The sequence below is a fragment of the Perca fluviatilis genome, chromosome 13 (assembly GCF_010015445.1).
Source record: "Perca fluviatilis chromosome 13, GENO_Pfluv_1.0, whole genome shotgun sequence".
Lineage (NCBI taxonomy): Eukaryota > Metazoa > Chordata > Actinopteri > Perciformes > Percidae > Perca > Perca fluviatilis.
The window spans coordinates 9330726-9350182 of record NC_053124.1 but is presented as its reverse complement, the minus strand read 5'-3'; the positions used below and the strand labels follow the sequence as shown (position 1 = coordinate 9350182).

The 19457-nt window shown below is 41.5% G+C and overlaps 1 protein-coding gene across 1 annotated transcript in view; it reads right to left on the bottom strand.

Moving 5' to 3' along the window:
- LOC120570824 (hippocalcin-like protein 4) overlaps positions 1-17053 on the bottom strand; it is a 30848-nt gene extending 13795 nt beyond the window's left edge. Inside the window, exon 1 of the mRNA XM_039819392.1 lies at positions 16846-17053. The gene's annotated coding sequence lies outside the window, so the exon portion shown is untranslated. The remainder of the gene's footprint in view (positions 1-16845) is intronic.
- Positions 17054-19457: the final 2404 nt, after the last annotated feature.

The window sequence follows — 19457 nt, the reverse complement described above, 5'->3', positions numbered from 1 at the left end:
TGCATCGAAGATGAAATAATAAAAAGTGAGTGCTGCCTGTGATTGATGAATGGGGTATAGTGCTGACATTATGAGTTGTTAAACCAATTAGTCAATGAAAAGTGGGTTATTTAGCAAAAATGGCACACATTTTCCTGGTTCCAGCTCGAGAAGATTTCAATGTTTAAGAATTATTTGTAAATTGAATATCATCACCAGGAAATTGTGATGGACATTTTTTCATTATTTTGTGATACGAGTCTCATGTAGCGTATAGCCAGAGTGTCAACACAATTGATAGGGAGCCAGACTTCTTGAATTCCAACGAGTGCATATTAATTTACAGTATGGCCAAATACATTTATAAGTGAGACCTTTAAAATGAAATAAAAAAAATTGAAACAATCAAAAGAAAACCTGAGCAAAATACCAAAATCTACTCGTACCATGCCGATAAACCAAGCATGTGTTGGTGGCAGCGTGGTTTCTCATCTATACTCTGTACAAGCAATCAATTCTTATTTTCCCTCCCTGAGCAGCAAAATGCAAATGCCTTTACAGTGTGGTGTCCCATTGGTTTTCTCCATAAGGATTATAATTAGTAGCCATGAGGTCTAAACCATCCGAGGTAGACTGACCACGAGCTACGAGGTTGAGTAGTGAAAGTTTCTGCTCCTGTAGAAGCTAGAAGTCCTCATGAAACCAACCTTGTTTTAAAGTGCTCCTATTATTCTCATTTTTCAGGTTCATAATTGTATTTAGAGGTTGTACCAGAATAGGTTTACATGGTTTCATTTTCAAGAAACACCATATATTTGTTGTACTGTCCACTGCTGCAGCTCCTCTTTTCACCCTGTGTGTTGAGCTCTCTGTTTTAGCTACAGAGTGAGGCATCTCACTTCTGTTCCATCTTTGTTGGGAGTCGCAGATGCGCAGTAGCTAGGTAAGGACTACTAGCCAGTCAGAAGCAGAGTATGAGGGCGTGCCACGCTAGCAGCTAGGCGAGCATTATAACGTGTGTTACAAAGTGACCATGTTTGTCTCTGAAGTAAAGGCTGGACTACAATAGAGCTGTTTGGAGCAGTTTGTGAACAGTGTTTTCTGTTGGAGATGGTAAGCCCCTTTGGGGGGGACTTTGGGCTTTTTCACTTTGTAAACCTATAACATGCACAAAAAAAGATATATGACACAATAGAGGAAAGGGGAAAGGCAAAAAAAGCATAATATGAGCACTTTAAGAAAAACATGTTTTATTCGCAATCTTATGGAAAATACGCAATCCTCAGCGTAACAGCGACGTCTCTGATTGGTCCAACTCGCTGTTACCATGGAACTTTAACATGTCTGTGCCCTTCACACACAGACACTTTACAAGGTAAGTAAGTCCCATGATAACCCCTCAAATGCATCAAACAAAAATATGAAATATCTCTACACACAAGAAACCCCAACAGTTGGTTCAGTCCAATGATGTCAGTGATGACATCATCAACATAAAATACACAGGAAAAGCTCGGCGGCTCCTCCCCAAACATTCCTTGAATGGTGGACTGGACAAAGTAACAGAGAAAAGGTGAGTGTGAAGAAACAAACAATCAACTGTTCAAACCTCTGTGGTCATAATATAATAATAGCAGGAGGGGCAATATTAGTATTCTAAAACTGGAAAGTGGCTGTGGTTTAACTGGGCAGAGGGCATTGAATGTGCTCGTGTAGATCATGGATGTATATGAAAACGTGTAGATTCAAACCACTTCATAAACCAGTCACGTGGCAGGCTTCGGATGTCATCGATGACGTCATTTTAAACGTCAAGTTAAACAAGTACTCAATGTAAAGATTTAAACACTTCCAACACAAACAAACTGGGATAGTAGGTGCTGAAATGTTACACAAAAGCAATGGTAAAATTATACGAAGCTGAAAATGAATGCAATATGAAAATAACTAAATAAATGTGGACAAATGTATGAAGACAAACACAGGGGAGAAGTGGGGGGTGCAGGGAATCTTGCCCACTTGGTCACAATCCGTGACGATGAAAATTGTCATTCCTTGAAGCCTAAAAATGAAATATAACAACATAACATTGATTCGACTAATGTGATTAAAACCTGTAAAGCAGGGGGTCAAACTCAATTTCCCAGAGGGCCACACTGGAAAAAGAGCATCCCACCGAGGGCCAGACATGGAGATATTATTGACGTGCTTTTGTTACTGCATGCTTTGTCACTTTTTTAACATTTTGGTAGCTTTTTTCCTCATTTTTTTCGGACTTTTTTGTGGCTTTTTGGTAAATTTTTTGCTTTTCCGACATTTTTGTTGACATGAAGCCCTACAAAAGTCATCAAAAGAGTTCCTTCTGGGGCAATTTCTGAGTCTCAGAGTCGGCAAATCTGCCATATTCGGCTTTGAATGTCAGGTAACTGCAGTTTAAAAAACACTTTCTTGTGTTCTTGTTTTGGTCCACAACTAGGAGGGCCAAAATGTATCGTGAACCCAAATTTATATACGGGCCAGATCTAAACCTGCAAGGGGCCGGATTTGGCCCGCGGGTCTTGAGTTTGACACATGTGCTGTAAAGCAATCTAATGGTGTGAAACAGTAAGGGGTATTCAGGATAGGACCGAAACCCGCGCTGCAATTATTCAACTTTTTTTATTATGACAAAAAAAAGAGTTTTCCTTTCTGGACACTCACAGCAAGAGTCAACACAAGGAGCAAAGCAAGGTTAAAAAGCAGTGGGCTTACACTGTCATCATTATGAGGCTCAGCCACTCAGGGTTTAACTGAACGTAGCCCAGAGGGGAAAATGTGTTGTCGTCCCTGTCACTGAAAATGATTAGTTGGCAAAAGCTGTAATTGAGTTGGAAAGCGAGCAAAAATGGGAAGCTAGGCCTCCCATACAATAGTAATTTCCTGTGTGTGTGTGTGTGTGTGTGTGTGTAATTGCAATAACCTTTGTGAGAGTGGAAAAAGTACAACGGACCATAGCAGCAATAGGAGAACAATCAATAGGATACCAGTCCAATACCAACCCTGGCCATGGACTACACTGAAGTGTGTGTGTGTGTGTGTGTGTGTGTGTGTGTGTGTGTGTGTGTGTGTGTGTGTGTGTGTGTGTGTGTGTGTGTGTGTGTGTGAGAGAGAGAGAAAAAGAAATGATAGAGTAAAGAAATCTGATGAGAGGTGGATGGACAGCGTTATTGATATGTGGATGATAAACCACACCCTGAATGATCTTCATGGCAGCTCACCAAAACCATCAAAAGTGAAATGGAACAATTTGTTTCTCTTGACAACAGTTGCCTGGCTCACTGCCAAACAGCCGCCCCAGCAGCAGATGATGCTTTCAGCCAATCGAAACAGTCTATCTGCCAACTGGACCTGAGCAATTGGCAGACTGTGGGGGGTTATATATATATATATATATATATATATATATATATATATATATATGGGGGGAAGGTTATTGAAAATCTAAATATTGGCCAGTGTTAACCCACATGATGCTCTGTGTTTGATTAGATCCAATAAACTATTACACTGGTTGTTTGCTGGAAACAACCTGATTTTAAATGTAATTTCGTGCAATGTCAATTAGTATTAAAAGTAACAGTATTATATTGTGATATGATCATATCGTGGTGACATTACACAACATTCTGCAGTCCAAATTAAAGAATCCAGTTGAAGATAAGAAAAGGTAGTTGTTAATTGAACTATCTAATGCTTTGACAACATAGTATACCTTGAGACAATAGAACATTTTCAAATATCAGAGATGTTGCCATACATTGGCTACTTGACATTTCTCTTTATTTCCAGAGGGTGTCTTTAAAGACGGCGGCATTGAGAGAGCTGATTGAGAAAAAGTGGATTGACGCCACAAGCGGGGAACAGGAAAGGACGCAGTGTTTACTTCTTGTTATGCTTTTGTGATAAAACCAGTAATATGTATGTTTGTTGAGACTTGCTGAAACATAGTGGGACAGGAGAGAAGGGAACTGACTCAGTGATATCAGTTAGTAATACAGAATGTCTACAGATGCTGAATAGCTTCAACGATTTTTAGGCCAAGGACCCCTTAGCTGAATGAGAGATGGAGCTGCGACCCCCTGCAACATATAGTGCATAAAACTGAATTGCATATTAAACTGGGTGGATACATTCTTTATACATGTTTTAATGTTAAACATACACTACCGGTCAAACGTTTGGGGTCACTTAGAAATTTCCATTCCACTCCATTACAGACAGAATACCAGCTGAGATCAGTTGCATTGTTTTTTTTAATCAGGGCAGCAGTTTTCAGATGACATTATGTGCTTACATAATTGCAAAAGGGTTCTCGACTGTTGTAGAAAGAAGTGGCTGATCTTTAATGCAATATCTACATTGCCCATTATCAGCAACCGTTCATCCAATGTTCCAAAGGCACGTTCTGTTTACTAATCTGATATCATTTTAAAAGGCTAACTGACAAAACATTGGAGAACCCTTTTGCAATTATGTAAGCACATAATGTAATCTGAAAACTGCCCGTTCCTGTCATATAACTGGAGTGGAAATGGAAGTAAAGAACTCTAAACTTTTGACCGGTAGTGAATCCTTAAGCTGAACTAAATATGTAGATGGCAACCATAGTGGCTACCTTACCTATTAAGCATCATCAATGTTGTTTTTCATGTAGAGGCCAATTTACCTTTGCTAATAATATGTTGGATTAATATGTATCAATGTATATTTTCAGACTTTCATTTTAGAAAAAAAAAGAATTGGCAAACAAAAATTTGACGGCCCCCCTGGAGTAACTCTGAGGACCCCCAAGGGTCGAAGAAGATCTCTGGCTTAAGCAGCACGTTGGTAAAGCAGCAGCCGCTTGAGTCTGTCTGTGTCAACAGAGGATGCATTCAGGCAATGTGTTTGTGTAGGTCACATGGGTTTTGAAAGCGCTCAGAGCTTTTACACAGCAATACCTATCTATAGTTTATTGTTATGTTTATAACATAAGCTACTTGTTATATGTAATAGACTCCGGAACAGCTTCTTTCCCAGAGCTGTGAACATATTACAGAAATCATACACACATCCACACATACAAACATAAAAACGTACACACATCCCTTACCCCCTCAGTGCAATCAGACTCCGTGCGATAACTGCTGTATTTACTGTTTTCTAGCTATTTATTGAAAACATGGAATTAATGTGTATGTGCAAGATGAATGTGTATGTGCGAGATGTTCTTGGGTGAGAATGTGCTGGTGTGTGTGTGTGTGTGTGTGTGTGTGTGTGTGTGTATATATATATATATATATATATATATATATATATATATATATATATACACTCTATACTGCTTTTTGAAGAGGATGGCTCCAACAGAATTTTGTTGTATTGCATACAATGACAATAAAGATCTATCTATCTATATATCTATTTATCTATCTATTGTTATACCAGACCAAGTAGACCTGTAGCAGCAAACCCCCTGATAGGTCTGGGTGCCGCCAATGATTTCCCGAATCGATTTCGGATTCACAAGGTCCCGATTCGATTACATTTCCGATTCGCTATCAGTTAGGTTAGGGAAAACGCCAGTTTTGCTTGGATATAAAAGCGATTCTCAGAGAACTCAAGCTGTAAATTGTACAAGTAATAAGCAACCCTCAAATACTTTTTGTAATGCACCATTTATTTTATTGTTTATTAAAAGGATCCCTATAAGATGATGCTGTAGCAGTCAGCTACTCTTCCGGGGGTCCACACACCCATGATGTTTACATTAATAGTTGACCCCCAAACAGTGTGTGGTGGGTTATACACCCATGGTGAAAGGCATACATTAAAATATTGATTTGGGGATTGTATAAATCAATATCAGATCAGTCAAACAGAGATCGATTTTAGTTGGGGAATCAATTATTTTGCCCCAGCCCTAACCCCTGACTGTATTGATCTGAGCAAGTGTGTGTTTTATTGCTTATGAATTCAGCTTTTAATTTGTAAAAGAAAGAGTGTCATTGCTTGTTTCACAAGTTATGTGTTCTTGCTTGAATCTCTGGTTGCAGAGCTGCAGACTTGAGGCTTCGATTTGAGCAAGACTGAAGTCACGAAAATGAGGACTTGAGTCTTGACTTGGACTTGACTGCTGTGGCACCTAATTTACATGACAGTTGACAACTAAAATTCTTGGATTGAGATTTGAAAAAATAGTTTTTGACCTAGTAAACCAATACAAACTAAAATGGCACTCAGAGAGCACAGACCTCCACCAAGACATGCCCTATACAGTATCTTATTGCAGTGTGAATTTTCCCAGTCAGGAACTAATTTCACCGATTATTCCCACACCACTTGAATGCTCGCAATGGTAACAAAAGTTTAAAGTATCCGCCCTGTGATTCAGATACGATCCAAAATGTGATGGGTTTCGTCCTTGGCCCATGCTACACCCTTCCAACGAGTTTCATGAAAATCGTTTTGTCCTGGTGACAAACAAACCGAGCCGAAAACGGAACCTCCTTGCCGGATGTAGTAAATAAGTCAGTAGTGTCACAGAGGTTTTCCACAGCCACAGCTTGAGTCTAAAATGTTGGTAAAAACTCTATAAACACTGAGATGAGAGGATCATCATAAACAGTTAGCTACAGAACCTAAACTACTTGCAATTGACTTGCAGTTGGCTTGAACCTGCTTGTGACTTGACGTAGAGCTGCCCCCTCAGACTTGTTTTTACCCCAAAAGACTTAAAACAGCTTTGTCTTCTATTAGGTGTTTGTAATTTTAGCCATTTTAAATTCTTAGTATTTTCGTATCAATATGATAACATACCGAGTATTTATTTCACTGGATTAACCAAAAACTGTCAATCCCGTTGGTTTTTATCCATAAACATTTTTTTGTATTACATTTTCATTCATTCAATATCACAATTACAATCTAACATGATATATACTGCAATAGAAGGTTTTATGCATATCGCCCACTATTTTTGCTATTTTGGGAAGTATAATTATCAGGAAAATATTCTTATTATATTGATTTCAACTATATCGCCAGCATGGTGGCTCAGTGGTTAGCATTTCTGTGTTAGGTTCTGTGTTCAAACCCAGGTCGTCCCAGGCCTTTCTGTGTGGAGTTTGAATGTTCTCCCAGTTCTTGCGTGGGTTTCCTCCGGGTGCTCCAGTTTCTTCCCACCATAAAGACATGCACGCAACTAGGACTAAAGTTGAAAATTAGCTGACTGGCTAACACTGGCGCATTTACAGTAATGTTGATCAATGTGCATTATCCTAATCTAAATAAAAAAATCTTAAAACCCTAAGTAGTAGTGATTTAAGATTATTTTTGGGGGGTTTTCCACCTTTAATTGATAGGACAGCTAAGTAAGAAAGGGGGGAAGACATGCAGGAAATCGTCACAGGTCGGACTCGAACCCTGGACCTCCGCGTCGAGGCATAAACCTCTCAGTATGTGTGCATCTGCTCTACCCACTGAACCAACCCGGCCACGATAGTAACAGTTCTAATATAGTGGTAGTAGCCTAGTAGATGTAAAAGTGTTAGAAATAGTAGTAGAAATTATAGTAATTGTGTTAGCATGGTTTGAATGTTTGAAAAGTATCCGCAATCGATGATAATAACCAACAATGTCCGCATCATATATGTCTTTATAAATGGTGAATTCCTTGTTAATATCGAGTGGAAAAAATAGATGGTTGTGTACTGTAAGTAATTACAGAGTTCTGGAAAAAAAAAAAACACGTTGGTGCTAAGGTGTCGCCTCCTATCATTATGATCTCCATATTATTCTTATCTACATATATCTCTCTGGTGACTGGATCAGGAAGGATGCATCGCTATAGAAACGCAGCTCACCTCAGTGCAGTTCAAACTCTAATTTAAGACCTGGCAGCATGTCTAGCCTGGGGAGAAAACACGGGGGACAAAACGGCTGCACGCCCTTATGAGTCAGTTTCTCTTCTAACCTTTATCTCCCCTCTCTCCAAAACATCATTCATTCACCTGGGTATTTCTTTACTGCCACAACTGTTACACATGTACTGAAGTCTGGGTGACTCATGTCTGAGTGCTGCCCTAATTGCGGCCTTTTGTTCCCGTCAGTGCCCTACCAGAACCTGCACAGCCTTGTAAAATGTGGCTAATAATATTCCGGCGACACATTTATACTTGGGCAGAAGTGGAAAGATGCCAGCGCACATACACACACACACACTCATATGCACAAACACACAACAACCCACTTTCTATATTGCATAAGCCCTGGTGGAGAGTTGTTTGGATCTAGGGCTCAGGTGTTCCAGCGCCGGACACTAATGGCGTTTTTCCATTACGTGGTACCTGCTCGACTCGCCTTGACTCTACTCGCCTCGCCGCGCTGTGCGTCCGTTTTCCATCGCAGATTTTAGTACCGCCTCAGCGTGGCTGGTCATCATAGCGGCGCCGCGGTGAACTGCCGTGACCTAACGCGACACACACACAGAACGTCGAAGGTGTGTTGTTGTTGCCACAGCCAGAAGACACATTTGGTTTCAAATGAAGCTGGAGGCAGCAAAAAAAAAAAACGCTGGCTAAACTATTTAAAAATGGCGGGTTTGTTCAGGACACCCCCCCCCCTCTGTCGCTTTCACGTCACCTTTTGGTATCGCCTCAGCTCGCTTGGAACCTCAACTGAGGCGGTACTAAAAAAAAGTAGCCTACCTGTTGGCAGGTACCAGGTACTTTTTTTCGTAATGGAAAACCAAAAAAGGCGAGTAGAGGCGAGTCGAGCAGGTACCAGGTAATGGAAAAGCGCCATAACACACACACACACACACAAACACAGTATTAGTTTGTGTGTTGAAAGGCTTGTCGGAGAGAACAGGGGAGCATGGGACAAATGCCTGCAGCACGCCACTTACCTCTCCTCCGCTATCCTCTCATCACCATCCCCTGTTGACATGAAGATGTAATGTGTTGTGAAACAAAAGCTGGTGATAGGTGGCCAATCAACATCCAACAAGCTACAGAATAATGTCAGAACATTGTGTTCAAAGCTGCTATTTGCGTCATTTTAAACTGCCTATATGTAACTTTCAGTTTGTGTTGATTTTAGCAGCCGCTTTGGACAAAAGCGGTAGTGTTTTTACCACACCTGCTGTCCCAAAGGTCTTTTCTTTACGGTGCTGTATCACCCACTGTAGATTACTGAGCTAGCGTTACGGGGACGTCTATATAGTTGCGATGAATGTTTTGCTCAGACAGATAATAATTCATTTACAATAAGATAATAAGTTACAGATGCATCGTTGAATTTCAATGTTGCGTACGGTAACTACTTTGGCTATATCGTGAGCTAAACCGGGTATCACTGTGTCACGAGCCAAAGCATTAGGAGTTTGTTGAAGCAACCAACGTAATAATAACTTTGATTAATTAATATAGCGCATTATATGAAACCCACGGACGCTTTACACAAGTGCAGGGGGACAAGGGAAAAGACAATAGTAGGCCAACACAAACACGGAATAAAAGGAATAAAACGTCCACGCTAAATGGAAGGGGGGCATCATTTAATGTTGGCTACTGATGTACAACCATATCGCGCAATCTAAAGTTAATTTATGAATGAAATAGACATATTACATACCTGAGGGCCAATTCGGGGTCGGTTTTGAATCATTTACAATCCCGTAATTGTCTCCATCTGTTAATAGCCCGGCAGAGTGTGACTTTCTCTTTCCCTCTTATCTTTTAGTTGTTCTTCGTTTAATTTCCTTCTTTCCTGTGATGGCCCTGCCCCAGTATCAGCCACAACTACAACAGATAACTTCTACAATAACATTCAAATATAATTAGGCCTATATAAAGAAATCTCCTGCTTCCTTTTACCTGGCTCCGCTGGCATACGCTAACACAGGCTTTTCTGGTGTTGGCAAAGAAATCTGTGACCCGTCAGAATGTGTGCTCTGTCGCGCCGTCTACCTGCCGCAAATCATTCTGTGACTTCGTGGGAAAAATGGAAACCGGGCAGATGCCTTCTAAAACCTATATAAAAATAGCGTTCTTTTCACTGTTCTCGTTCTAGTTTGCTGTTACAAGTCATTTAAGACTAGGGCTAGAGAAAATCTCACGATATTCTTGACCAAATACGTCGATGCCGATATTACGACAATATTGTAGGGTTGACAATTGGTGCTTTGACAAAATATCTTAGATTTATATGTTATAATAATGTGGATAAGATGACTAAGTGATTACAGGCAGATAATAGAACAGCTACAACGGTCTGGCAAGTTCAGAAAATGACATCACTTTACTGTAATGCAACCTTTAAAACAAGGAAAAGACACTTAAGCCATTTTACGATATCCAAACTCTAAGATGATATCTAATCTTGGATCACGATATCGATATAATATTGATATATTTCCCAGCCCTACTTAAGACCATTGTATGAAAAATGCCAGCGCTTTAGAAGCTAGTCTGGCGCAACAGAGGCTTTGTCCCTCCCCTTCTGCTCTCTGTGTGTTCCCATTCTCAAAATCCCTTCACTACAGCAACAACAACCTTTTGGCTACATGCTGAAAACTGCTGAATGAAAAGTTTTGACAAAAAGTTGAATAATGCAATAAAACAGGCCTGCTTGGTTCTTTTGGTGAATGATTGGAAAGATTTACAAAGAATGTGCTTACGGCATTTACTATCTAACAGGGACGTGCTAGCGCGTATGCCCGCCTGATATGGAAAAGCCTTATTACGCACGGCAAGCTATACACAGATCACCAGAAACATTCGTTGGCAAAAATAGAGAGCCAGCGTCTCTGCGTCCAGCGCTTGGCTCCGCCCAGGACGATTGTGATTGGTTTAAAGAAATGCAAACAACCCAGAGCGTTTTTTTTTTTCTCCTATCCCAGAATGTATGTGTGGAGGAGCCAGACCTTGCTCCACAGCGCTGTGGAGATAGGTCTGGCAATGCGAGAACCACTTGCATTTCAGACAGTGACAAACCTGACCATATCTTCATAGCGCTCTCTGTAATACATGCAAAATAAATATATAATAGGCTGTGTATGGAAAATGTGTAAAAAGCACTAAAGGATATGGTTTTTGGTATGGAATTCAGAAATAAGTGTAGCACATATCTCTATTGTAGATTTTCACAATGTTTCCTTTTTAGTGCAAACTCTTTAATCATTATTTTCATATTTGAAGGCTAATGTATTTAGAGTCTACATCCTTGAGATAGACAAATTTTGCCAGCGTCTCTGTTTGTTTTGGCACTGATATGGTCACTGCAAACATTGGCCCTGACTTATTTCGAATTCCGCTTCTGGTAAAAGTGTAGTAATCCCCAGCAAATGTCTTTAGTACAAAAATGTGACGCACATTAGGCTCGTTCGAGATGAGCTGCGCCTCGCCTGTAAAGTGAATGGGAGCAGGTGACAAAAAGCCGCGGTCAAGTCGGACAGTTTCCAGCCGTTTGAAGCAGCCTTCAGGCAGAACAGGAAGTCACAGAAACACTCACATCCTGTTAGGTCCGATTACGATTTATTAAAATGTTATCAGACCCATATATCAGCTTGTACGCAGTCTCCAGTTTTGTTTATGACAGAGTAGCTGTCAAAATGCTCCACATGCGATCTGTTGCTGATGTTAACATACAACAGACTGAACGGATTTAGTCTCTCTGACGACTAAACGTCACTATCAGACACACATGTATCCTGTTAACAGAATAAGCCTTTATATAAAACGTCACAGTATTGAGTCGATTCAGAACCAATCAGCTGTTAGATCAGCTGAGAGCCAGGCCTTTCCCATCATGCCCTGGGTCTTGCAGTCAGTGGTGAGCAACTGCGGCGCCTGGCTCTAACAACTGCGGCTGCATCTCGTGAGGTTATCATTGCGCATGACGTCAGAGCAAGTCAGGACACAAATCTAACCGGCGTGCATTGGGCGGCAATCGCCGGTCATCGATTCTGCACCTATTAAGATTAGGGTTCGGTACCGAAACCTGGTTCTACTATGGAACCGGTTCCTACTCAACCGGTAGGAATCAGACCAGATTAGAACGCAAATTTTGGTTCCTCATTTCGGTTCCACTTAATGTGTCGACTGAAATATTTTCCCTCTGTCGCTCCAATATGGACGTAAAAATATCACCCTTTCTCTGTAGTTTACCGTTAGCTAACTACCTTTAAAATGCCATATTTTCCCTCTGGGCTCACCAGAACGGACTTAAAAACATATGAACCATTCACTGAATGTGATCGCTCATAAACATATTACACTTTTTCAGTTTTTCAAGAATCGGTTTAGGAATCGGAATCGTTTTAAAAGTACCGGTTCGGCATCGGAATCGTAAAAATCCAGACGATACCCAACCCTAATTAAGACTGCTGCAGCTGACTACCTCTGATAAGTTAGCCAACAGAGAGGCTCATCTTATGCATCACATGCCAAACACACAGCCGTCTGTTGGCCGACTGAATACTAAATACAGGTATTCGTGTCAAATGCAGTGGGGCAACAACTGGACGCACCTTTCTTTCGACCAATATAATTATGCAAAGAAAATGGAAAAAAAGGAGCACACACAGTACACTATCTCAGTTCCGAGATCAGTTCCTCGCCACAGTTTCTGGTGTAGGTTACCTTTCCATTTTTACTGTATTGTATCTGACAAGCCACTGGAGTACACTCCGTCAAGGGTGTCCACTGATGACTGTGGGTGGTCATTAGTTATCCGCCAGTGATGCCAAACTCCTTCACTCAACATTCCTTTGTTGTTGCTCAACCATCATCAGCTGGTCCACGGGCTCACAGCAGCTGGCAGTGCGTGCCGCACACACACACACACACACACACACACACACACACACACACACACACACACACACACACACACACATCCATCCTTATATTCCAACATCTGTCTCCCTGGGTAATAAAGCATGTGACAGGAATGGATGAATCAATCAATCAATCAGTTAAGGGACATACATATGCAGTACCTCATGCGAGCCACCCCAACACACACACGCGAGCGCACACAATGAGCCGGTGATGCATGAGACAGATGCATAGTACACCTGGCCACAGGCTTACGACAAAATAGAAGAGATACAAAGGAAGGGAAAGGAAGAGTTGGAAAGCGTGGGGTGGTTGTGGGTGTCGTAGCATCATTCATCTACTGCTGTAAACAAAAAAGTGAAAAGAAAAAGACTGGAAAAACAAACGCACACATGCACAGACAGGAAAGTGTAGCGTAATATGTTGCTCCGAGCCAATTCTATTGTACTCCACAGTATACGGATCAATAGGTCTTTCCAGATTAGAGGAAGTAGCTATTATCCTGGGTTTTCCATTCCAGTGATCTGTCAGTCAGCTGTTATGTGTAACTGTAGCTTCTTTCCCACCTCCGATTGTATAATAACAGGGAGTTATGACTAGGTCTAACATTACTGCACAGACCAAGCAATCATTGCTGTACAGGCTCTAAAGCTAAACAATCTAAACCACGGAGAGGCACTTTTGTAAATCCTGCTAAGATTGATTGAGAGTATACAATAACAGTGTACTGTTTCGAGATAGCATAAATGAGAATATAGCGATGGTAGTGTTTATATAAAGTCTTAAAGTATAGTTTAAAAAAGAAAACACTAAAACATATTAGTGGAAGCTCCACCCTCTTTATTTGGATTATCATTCAACAGAGTGTACTTGGAGTGTTAGCGCGGACTGGAGGCAACAATCGGGCCTGATTTGCAGTCTACGCTCTCAACAGTTAGAGGCACAATCCATGATATGAATATATAAATAACAGGGGTAGCTCCACCATCAACATTCAAAAGACAAAATTGGAACATGATGTCACTGCCAAAGTGATCGACCGATCTTTTAAAGGTGCAGTAAGCGATGCTGCGCAAAGATTGTTGATATTTGAACTGAAATGCCCCGCCCCCCCCAGATTCATGGGTGCGCATTGCCAATAGCAACCACTTCTGTTAGTGTCTCTGGTGACCAAAGGAAATATGGCAGAGCCCCCCCCCACCCCCACCCCTCTGTGGGATGCTCAGCACCACTTGAGACCACTGCCTTACTCTTGAAAACTATCCACGGTCTGCTGAGTGTAAAAGTGGCTTGCAGTAGAAGTAAAGCAGAACAGACCCATCTGTATTGATAGCATCACTTAAAGTTAACCTAGACAAATGTGACACTGAGTAGTGAACGTGTATCCGTCGGCACCCAGACCCATCATGCACTAAAGCAGGCGTGTCAAAGATACGGCCCCAGGGCCAGAACCGGCCAGCCAAAAGGTCCAACCCGGCCCACTGGCTGACTTTGCAAAGCCACTGGTGCAAAATGTCTTTTCCAAAGAAGAGAAAAGTGGACATAGAGTGTCGGGTTTTCCAAGAAAAAGAAGAAAAAAAACACCAGTTCCTTTTTCTTCAGAGGTAAATGGGCCGTGTGACCAGTGACCAGCGGGCTTGGTGTGTTTACAGCACCTTTCAGTCCTCAAGGAATATGTATCGCCACAATCAGACTCACTTCCTGTTCCATCCCGACCAGAAAACAGTTGAAAACCGAGACATGTTGTTGAAATTGCACTTCTATTGCTCTAGACACCTAGGCCTGTTCATCAACTGTTTTGTAAATAAAATGTTCATGGTATGAACATGGTTTATTCATTTATTATTTATTATGCAATGGTTCTACTGATCCGGCTCCTCTTGACATGAAAGTGGGCCGTATGTGGCCCATGCAGTAAAACGAGACACCCCTGCACTAAAAATCTGCTGCTGTTCAGTTAAAGGCTGGCAGCCAAAGGGCCACTGAGACCAGCTGTCTCTCAAATGTGCCTATCACCGGTGTGTGTGTGTGTGTGTGTGTGTGTGTTTGTGCATTTGTTTGTGTCTTTCCATAATCAAGGCACATTGCTTTGCTTTGTATTGCATAAGAACGCAATCAATGAACATGATGTACTGTATAGACCCAGCACGGCATACAAAGATGCAGACACATACGGTCAGTTGCTATGATGTAATAACCCATGTGATAGGATCCTATCTGATGCCCATTGCCTGAAGGCCACCGGTAATGTGGACAAGCTCACACACAGCACACATTGGAAGCTGGTCCTATTGATTGTCTGGGGCCTGGTGTCAGTCACAGAGGACTGGATTATGCAGATAGGACTAAACCACTTGTTCAGCCTGTTTATGCAGATAAGACTTGTTCGGCCTGTTTTATTTCGCTGTCTGTATCTTCCTCACTCTTTATCCATACAAATTTAAAATGATGCGGAAGGCTAAACGGTGAGACTTGCAGCCACAGGCTCCTTTTGGTCACTAACTCTATATTAGGGCTGCACGATATAAGAAAAATATGCGATGTGCGATAGCGCTGTTGAATAATCACTTGCGATAAATGAGCAGATATTAAAGTGTACTCCGTCCTTTCAGTATTCTGCTTAAATGCAACAAATTGCTTGTTGAATTTCTTTTGTTTTATTGAACATTGAATTGAATATAAAAGGCACCACTAAAAAAAAGAACTACATTTCAAAGTGCAGTTTTTTACTGATATTTTCTTTCAACTAGCAAAAAATCGGTGTCTTTCACGAGGTGTCGCGGCCTTTGGCGATGTGTATCTTGCGCCAGTTGATATCGCGATGACTATTTGAAAAGACAATATGTTGTGCAGCCCTAGTCATTATGCACTTATTATAGTTGGTACAACTCCCAGCCACTCTGAAGGCATTCCAGCCCTACAACTGCAGTCCTCAAGCACAGGCACGCACAAAGAAACGCGTATTTGATTCAATTCGCGTGCTTATGCACGCGCTGCATGTGCAGAACAGGGAGCAAGAGTCCAGTTTCAGTGATGCGACACACAGGGAGCCTTATTTTGTTCATCCACTGATTGCTCCCAGACAGTGGTGTGGTCTACGTGACACGCAGGTATACGCAGTACACCCACTAAGACAGCTCCAGGATTTCCATATACCCACTTAAAAATGCGCAATGACATACAACAACATACTTTCCATCATAATTTTTGACATATTTTGAATTGTCATGTGTTTTTTCTTTCTTTGCATAGGCTAAATAAAGGTATTTCAGCTGTGAATTGGTGCATAAAAGTGTATCAAAATGCAGGCAATGAAGTCTTTTGACGCTCAAAATTTTCCTGGCGGAGGATACCCAGACCCCCCCCCCCTAAAGTCCCATTCTAGCCCATACATATACATATACATTACAGTATACCCACTACAATACATTAGACTACACCACTGCTCCCAGAGCATGAAGGACATCCTGTCACTGACTTCCCTGGCTGTATTTTTTTATTTATTTTTTTGTATATAGGGAATTCTCTACAAATTACTCACCACCAGATGTAACAAATCGCAGCACAACACCAGCATGATGATGTTTGCTGCCACCACGGCAGATGGGAATTAACAAAGTGCCCCCTTTTTGCTTTGAAACAGGAGATCATGGTCCCAGGTTCAAGTGACTCTACAGTGCTGGGGTGTCCTTGAGTAAGACACCGAGAACCCTAACTGTCAGTAGACTTAAAAAACCTGGACTCATTTGTAGTGTTAAATATATAAGTGTAACACACTACAACTGGCCGGGTTAAGGGCTACATTCACGGTGAGACACCTTTTGATAACAGAGCAGTAAAATAATGTCTTCCTCACTTCCTCTTTCATCACTTCTTTGCTCTAGTTGGGGACTAAAGGTAAGATGAGGCATGGCTGACACATTTTGTACCAAGACTTGTACACATTAACATGATGCTACAAAGAGGATTTCCATTCACATATAAAAAAGAAATGTCCTCCACTTACCCTGTAGTGTTTGGAAGAAGAATAAGCTCCTTTGCAGCTCTGAAACCAAAGCCTGTTCTTTGCTTTGCGGATATTCTCGCGGCAGTGTTTTTGGTCCAGAGCAGTTCCTCCCTCTCCCTCATGTAAAATAACCTTCGCGTTGGCTCACCTCTCTCTCTCTCTCTCTCTCTCTCTCTCTCTCTCTCTCTCTCTCTCTCTCTCTCTCTCTCTCTCTCTCTGGAAGAAGATGATGAATGAACCGCTGCGTCTCCCTTGCCAACACATTTGCATAGAGGTCGCCTCCCCCCCGCGCGACCATTAGCTAGGATGCCTGTTTAAAGGTGGATACTTTTTCTTCTGATTCGCCGGAGCGGCTTGTCAATCAAAAAAAGACAAGAAAAAAAGCGCGCGCCTGTGCCCTCCCGTCCTCTCTGTGGCGCGGCCGACCACGCGCGCGAGAGGGCGGGGGGAGAAAGAGAGAGGCAATATTGTAAAAAGGAAAATCAAACAGCAGTCAAAACAGGAAAATACAAATGTTAATTGCTCAATTAAGGTCAGTTTTGTGTGTATGTGCGCGCGCGCGTGCGTCTGTCTTAACATCAGTGTAACCAACAATTTATGTTTCCTTTCTCCTTCAACGTCTTTCATTGCTTGCCTCTTTTAATCTTTTTATCTTTTCTTTTTCTGTTCTGCATAGGAAACTGTTCTATCTGTAAAATAAAAAAGTGAGAATCAAGAAAAGCAATAATGAGGGTTTCCAAGAAAAAGAGCAAGGAAGGGGGAGGAAGTGGTGTGAGAAATATGAGAGAGAGAGACAGGGGGAGAGACAGAGAGACAGAGACAGGGAGAGAGAGAGAGAGAGAGGGGCAATATTGTAAAAAGGAAAATCAAACAGCAGTCAAAACAGGAAAATACAAATGATAATTGCTCAATATAATTGTAAGATTTACAAGTTAATATATTTGAGTTAGTTTACTATAATGATATATATATATATATACATGTTTTATTATTTACATCAGCAGTTAAGAATCTACCTTCTTCACATGTAGCCTACCTGAGGCTAAGTTCTGCTAGCACATGATTGGTTAGTCCAGCTACATGTGATTAAGTAAAACAAGGAAGTGCTGTTGTTGTTGTGGAGCTGATGAAGTGTGACGTGTCAACAGTAACGTACTACTAAACCGTCCAGCTGTTTCTTCTTGTTTAGAGTGAGAAAACCACCACATATCGAGCCCTCGCGTTACATAAGTAATATCTGTCGTTGCCAGTCACCTCTCCTTCAGTTTCACCTCATTTATACAAAAGATCGACTGAGCTCGAAACTGGTCATGACTTGAAAAGTTTTCTGTAAGGTACCTCAACTTATTGCATATTCAGACAAATTGTTTAACTTTTTGCTAGATTAGGAATTGTTTTCAATAGCTTATCTACGTAGGCTATTTCAAACGTTGCATACAGAATTGAAATCTCTACGTATGGTATAAAAACATACAGTGCCTTGCGAAAGTATTCGGCCCCCTTGAACGTTTCGACCTTTTGCCACATTTCAGGCCTCAAACATAAAGATATAAAACTGTAATTTTTTGTGAAGAATCAACAACAAGTGGGTCCCAATTATGAAGTGGAACGAAATTCATTGGCTATTTCAAACTTTTTTAACAAATAAAAAACTGAAAAAGTGGGCGTGCAAAATTATTCAGCCCCTTTTACTTTCAGTGCAGCAAACTCTCTCCAGAAGTTCAGTGAGGATCTCTGAATGATCCAATGTTGACCTAAATGACTAATGATGATAAATAGAATCCAGCTGTGTGTAATCAAGTCTCCGTATAAATGCACCTGCTCTGTGATAGTCTCAGAGGTCCGTGTAAAGCGCAGAGAGCATCATGAAGAACAAGGAACACACCAGGCAGGTCCGAGATACTGTTGTGGAGAAGTTTAAAGCCGGTTGGATACAAAAAGATTTCCCAAGCTTTAAACATCCCAAGGAGCACTGTGCAAGCGATAATATTGAAATGGAAGGAGTATCAGACCACTACAAATCTACGAAGACCCGGCCGTCCCTCTAAACTTTCAGCTCATACAATGAGAAGACTGATCAGAGATGCAGCCAAGAGGCCCCATGATCACTCTGGATGAACTGCAGAGATCTACAGCTGAGGTGGGAGACTCTGTCCATAGGACAACAATCAGTCGTATACTGCACAAATCTGGCCTTTATGGAAGAGTGGCAAGAAGAAAGCCATTTCTTAAAGATATCCATAAAAAGTGTCGTTTAAAGTTTGCCAAAAGCCACCTGGGAGACACACACCAAACATGTGGAAGAAGGTGCTGTGGTCAGATGAAACCAAAATCGAACTTTTTGGCAACAATGCAAAACGTTATGTTTGGCGTAAAAGCAACACAGCTCATCACCCTGAACACACCATCCCCACTGTCAAACATGGTGGTGGCAGCATCATGGTTTGGGCCTGCTTTTCTTCAGCAGGGACAGGGAAGATGGTTAAAATTGATGGGAAGATGGATGGAGCCAAATACAGGACCATTCTGGAAGAAAACCTGATGGAGTCTGCAAAAGACCTGAGAGTGGGACGGGATTTGTCTTCCAACAAGACAATGATCCAAAACATAAA